Source organism: Schistocerca americana, chromosome 6 (assembly GCF_021461395.2).
Source record: "Schistocerca americana isolate TAMUIC-IGC-003095 chromosome 6, iqSchAmer2.1, whole genome shotgun sequence".
Classification (NCBI taxonomy): domain Eukaryota; kingdom Metazoa; phylum Arthropoda; class Insecta; order Orthoptera; family Acrididae; genus Schistocerca; species Schistocerca americana.
The window spans coordinates 356209139-356215352 of record NC_060124.1 but is presented as its reverse complement, the minus strand read 5'-3'; positions in this window follow the sequence as shown (position 1 = coordinate 356215352).

The following is a 6214-nucleotide window of genomic DNA, read 5'->3' as shown; positions in this document are numbered from 1 at the left end:
CCTTCCTCCTCCTCCACCTCCTCTCTTGGCAGGTCCCCGGACTCGTACACCCTCAGTGAACATTCACGCTCCGGAGATCATGGCCATCAGTGTTTAGTGTGTGTGCATCGTTTTGTGTTTCGTGCAGTTACAACTCAACTGCTCACATGTGCCGTCGCCGTTCTCCATGTTTTGTGCACCGTGTCTGCAAGTGTTAGTGTTTTTTTCGTCCAACGTGAACGGCTTCTTGTTTATTGTTTTTTTCTGGGCTACTCTCAGGTTGGAATCTCCGTCTTCAAAGATTGTGTCCGTCTGTCTGTCTGCCCGTCTGCTCGCTGCTTACTGCTGTAGCTGTTCGTTCGTCCGTCCGTCCGTCCGTCCGCCAGCCTGCCTGCTCGCTGTCCATCACCGCCGCTACCGCTGCTGCCTGCTGTCCGTCCGACCGTCCGTCCGTCCGTCTGTTCGCCGCCGCCGCCGCCGCCGCCTGGTCGCCGCCGCCGCCGCCGCCTGGTCGCCGCCGCCGCCGCCGCCGCCGCCGCCGCCGCCACCGTCCGACCCTGGTCTTTCGCCGTCTTCGTCTTCCTCCGTCCTCGTCTTCCTCCGTCTTTGTCTTCGTCTGTCCCCTGTTTGTGTCCTTTCCTTTTCGTTCTGTGCGTTATTGTTTCTCCCTGATGTCATGTCCACCCCCACCACCACCGCCACCGCTACCACCACCGCCATAGTTTACACTTCCCCTTCTGCCGCCTCCACCACTATAACGTGGTGTGCCCAGTCCCACCCCCCTCCTTCCATCCCACCTCTTCTCACTCTCCCTTCGCCCTCGCTCTTTGTCGCCCCCTCTCCAGCTTCTTCCTCCCGCTCCTCTCGATCTGATCCTTTCCCCCCACTCCCACAGCCTGTCACTGCAGCTCCGGCTAGGGCCCAGCTCTCCCCGTCGCCTTCGCCATCACCGCCGTCGCCGTCGCCGTCGCCGTCGCCGTCGCCGTCGCCGTCGCCGTCGCCGTCGCCGTCGCCGTCGCCGTCGCCGTCGCCGTCGCCGTCGCCGTCGCCGTCGCCGTCGCCGTCGCCGTCGCCGTCGCCGTCGCCGTCGCCGTCGCCGTCGCCGTCGCCGTCGCCGTCGCCGTCGCCGTCGCCGTCGCCGTCGCCGTCGCCGTCGCCGTCGCCGTCGCCGTCGCCGTCGCCGTCGCCGTCGCCGTCGCCGTCGCCGTCGCCGTCGCCGGGACCTGTCCCTTCCCACCACCTCCCTATAGCTCCCGTCTCTCTTGTCACCACCCGCCCTTCTGCCGCCGTTAAGCGCCCTAGTGGCACCACCACCTCCTCCGCCCCCAAAAAGGCCCCGCCCCATCCTCCTTCCCCTCCCCCAGTGTGCCATGGATGTCTCCCCACCTGGCCCTGCTCCCTCTGCCTCCTCCTCCTCCTCCCCCCCTCTTTCTACAAATACCTCCTCTCCTGTCCTGATCCTTCCCTTCTTGAGGCCCGGAATCTCTCCCTCTTCCTCCGCCAACACTTCCCTGGTGCACCTATCTCTCTCCTCACTCCCAGACGGGATTCCGTTCTCATCTCCTCCCCCAGCCCCACCCTCCGTACTGATATTCTCTCCCGCCTCCCCATCACCCGTTTTGGCCCCAACGCCTCCCTCACCCCTGCTCCTTCCCCATCTCCTACCCGCCAACCCCAACCCCCGCGTCGCCCACTGACCCTCACCGCCGTGATCACTCGGCTCAGTCTGTCAATCATGTAGGAGGAGGTGTTGGCGGAGCTCAAGGCGCATCCCATGCTGGAGGTGCGGGCGGTTCGCCGCATTTTCAACTCGGCCGGCCCCACCCGCCTTATGCGGGTTTTCTCCGAGGATACCCCCTCCACTGACCATCTCCTGAAGGAGGGTGCCCTCCTCTTCAACCAGCGTTACAAGGTCGACCCCTCCCATTCCCCTCTTCAATCCCTGTGCTGCCAGAGGTGTCTGCGCTATAACGCGCACCCCACAGCTGAGTGCCGCGAGGCCCCCACCTGCCCGCATTGTAGGCAGGCGCACTTCTTCAGGCAGTGCCCTAACCTCCAATCCCCTCCTTTCTGCAATACCTGCGATCTCCCCCATCCCACCTGCTCCCAAAAGTGTAAAGCCTGACCCCCACCGACCACTCCTGAACTCACCGTCCTTGTCCGACCTCTGGACGCTCCCACCCCTCCTGGAAATTCCCTTCTTCCCCCCCCCCCCCCCCCACCGCTGAGGACATCATCCGGTTCCTCACCATCGTCCTCCAGAATGTCCATCCCTTTCAGCGCCCCCACACCCTCCAACAGGTATCCCTCGCCGCCCCTCCATTTTCCACCTCAAAATGTACGCCACATACTCCAACAACCAGGCCCATTTCACCTTCTCCCGCCTTGACACCCTCGTCTAAATCCCTGTCATAACGCGACAGCAATGTATCCTTTTCAATAACATCCGCTCCCTTCCTGCCAACAAGAACCTCTTCCTGCACACCCTTGCCACCCACCGCGTGGATGCTTTCCGCCTTAATGAAACCTTCCTCCAACCCCACCACTCCATCCACACTTCACCCTATCTCCTCCACCGCTCCGATAATCCCCTCCCAATTGCGCGTGGTGGAGTAGCCATTGTTCACCACCTCTCCTTCCCGACCCCACCGAACACCTGATCCTTAGTCTCTTCTTCCCCGGCCTTACCGTTACCTGCCCCACCAACTATGTCCGCCCCAACGCCTCTCTTGCCTTCGACTTCCTCTCCCACATCGACCGTACCTTCTCCTCCTACGTGATCGCCGCCGACATCAACATCCATAGTCGTTCCGCCGCCCAGTTACGGCGGTGGCATCGGTTCCTCTCCTCCCTTCAAGGCATCCTAATCCCCATCCCCCAGCACACCCGCCCCGAATCCAATTCCTATCCTGATGTTATCCTCTCCTCCCCCAACCTCCTTGGCCGCATAATGGTGGATGTCCTGGAGCCTATTGGTAGCGACCATCTCCCTGTCCTCCTCATCGTTTCAGACGGTCGTCGCCCCCGCCCCGACCCTCGTACTGACCCTCCCCATAAGTATGTCCATGACTATTCCCGTGCCGACTGGAATGCCTACTGGGATACCCTTTCCACCCAGGTCGATAGCCACCCCTTCACCTACCACCACCCTGACGATGTCACCCATGCCGCCTCCTTTCTCCAGCAGACCTTGTCTGAGGCCGTGGAGGCCCACGTCCCTACTGTCGCCATCCATCCCCACCGTCCTACCTTACCCCCACAGGCCGTTCTCCCCCTCCATGAATCCCGTCGCCTCTACCATGCCTTCCTCTGCACGCGTGACCCGGACACACTATGCCCCCACCGGCAACTCCAGCGACACATTCGTAATTTGCTCGCGGCTAAGAAACGCCGGGACTGGTGACAGACATGCACCCGTTTAAATGCTACCCTACCAATAAGCTCGTCCAAGTTCTGGTCGGCCTTCCATCGCCTTACCGGAACTAAATCCTCCCCCTATTATCCTCTTCTCCATGATGATCACCCTTTCCCTGACACCCTTAGTAAGGCCAATCACTTTGCCTCCTACCTCTCCGATGTATTTTCCCTCCCCGATGATCCCCAGTTCGATTACTCCCTCTTCCCAGATATCGCGATCGAACTGACACCTCTGTCCCTCCCCTCGTTCCTGATTTCCAGTACTTGGACAATATTGCACACACGGAACTCAATGCCCCTATCACTACACAGGATCTCATTGATACACTCCGCACAAAACGCAACACTGCTCCTGGTCACGATCATGTCACCTACCGTCACCTTCGTGAAGCTCCTGTCTCTTTCCTCTCCACCCTGGCCAGGCTCTACAATGTAGTCCTGTCCACCGGTTACTACCCCAACCTGTGGAAAACCTCCCGTATCCTCATGTTCCTTAAACCTGGCAAACCGCCGTCCGCCGTCTCCTCCTACTGTCCCACCAGCCTTACCTTGGTCTTCGGCAAGGACCTGGAATCTATCCTCACCCGACGCATCCACCAGCATCTGCGCCAGCACCGCCTCCTTCCCGTTACCCAGTGTGGCTTTCGGCCGTCCTTCTCTTCCGACGACCTTCTCCTCCACCTCACTCATCTCCTTTCCGAACAGCTTAATTCCCGTCGCTCCGCAATCTTCCTCTCCCTGGACCTCGAACGTGCATATGACTACGTATGGCATTCCGGTCTCCTCTTCAAGCTCCAAACCTTCGCCCTTCCCATTAACTACGTCCATCTGATCGGCTCCTTTCTCTCCCGCCGTCCTTCCTATGTCACCATCCATAACACAGATTCCTACACCTTTTTCCCCTCTGCCGGTGTGCCCCAAGGCTCCGTCCTCTCCCCCCTTCTGTATCTTTTGTACACAGCGGACATGCCGCCGCCGTCAGCCCCCATCCACCTTCTCCAGTTTGTCGATGACACCGCCTTCCTTGCCCTTGTCCCCACCCTCCAGCGCTCCCAACACCTTCTCCAATCCCATCTTGACCGGTTCACCGCTTGGTGCAACCAGTGGTTGCTCAAGGTCAATCCCTCCAAAACCCAGGCGATCATTGTAGGCAAAACCACCCCTTCCTTCCGCCTCCTTGATTTCTATCTCACCATCTATGGCCGTCCTATCGCCCTCACTCCCACCCTTAAGTACCTTGGCGTCACCCTCGACCGTCGCCTCTCCTGGACTCCCCACCTCCGGACAGTCCAAGCCAAGGCACGCTCCCGACTCAGTCTCCTCAAGCTCCTCTCTGGCCGTACGTGGGGTCTGGACCCGTCCACCATCCTCCACACCTATCAGTCCCTCATCCGCCCTATCCTTTGTTATGCCCATCCGGCTTGGACCTCCGCCCCACCTACCTTTTATAAATCCCTCCAAATCCTTGAAAGTCATGCTCTCCCCTCCCCCACGCAGATCCTGTACAATCTCATCCCCTTCCCCCACCTCCTCCTTTTCCTTGAAAGGATGCAGATCCTGTACACCTCCCGCAAACTCGATCCTCCTCACTTGCTCGTCTCCCCGATCCTCTCCCACCCCCGCCCGCTGCTGCGCCTGTATTCGCACGTCCCACCCAGTCTCCAACCCTCCACCCTCCTTACCCTCTCCCAAGGTGGCTTCCGCCAGCTCCCCCTCCCTGATGATGTCCTCCTCCCCTGCATCTACCCCTCCTATCAACTTTGATCCTCCCCCCACCTCCTGTGTCCTTTCCTTTAGGCACCCTCCCTCCCTCCCTCCCTTCCCTTCTCTTTCCTTTCCCCCCTCCCTCCTCCCCTCTCTCCCTGTCTTCCCCTCCCCCTTCCTCCCTCCCCCTCTCTCCTTTGCCCATGGCATCTCTGCTCTCCCCTCTCCCATTCCCCTTCCCCTTCCACCTACTCCACCTCCTCTCTTGGCAGGTCCCCGGACTCGTACACGCTCAGTGAACATGCCGGAGATCATCGCCGTCCGTGTTTCGTGTGTGTACCTTCGTTTGTGTCTAGTGTTGTTCGCCGACACGCCACCACCGTTCATGTGCCGTCGCCATCATCCATGTTATGTGCACCGTGTCGCCTCGTGTTAGTGATGTTTCTCGTCCAGCGTGAACGGCTCCATGTTTTTTCGATTTTTAGTGTCTACATTTTTTGCCCACCGTTTTTACTGTCTACTCTGTGCCACCTTTCTGTACTACTTGTTGTTAAACTCAAGGCTGAAGAGCGGCGTATTGTGCTGCTGACAGCTCGCCTATGTATAAGGTGTTTAAAATCACAATAAAGAAAAAAAAAATAGAACGTACCGTTAGACCCAAAAGAAGGCCGCTACAACCGTGGCCGAAACGTTGGTTTATTTCTCCAGCAGCAGTAGTTTTATACTTCATGACGGGGTACCATACCCAGAAAACTTTCATGTCGTATATGCGTTAGACTATCAATTTTTCGTATTAATCGCATGAGAATAAGTCCGCTGTGTTGTATCCACTGTAATGAACCATTTTAATTTGTACATACACAATGCTACAAAAATTTGTTATTTACAGTTTGGCTAATTACCAACTTTTAACGTAGGTAAAGGTGTGAAAATCAACAAATGCGTTCGAAACAAGTCTCCACTAACTTGTATGTGACTGCAACTAAGAATATAAAACAGAAAGATTAAACAAAGTTGTTGGTCCTTCAGCTGGTGACTGATGATATTAGATCTCTAGATCTCAGTTACGTTTATCTGTGAACTGAGTCTCTCACTTACAAGTGTATTTTAAATA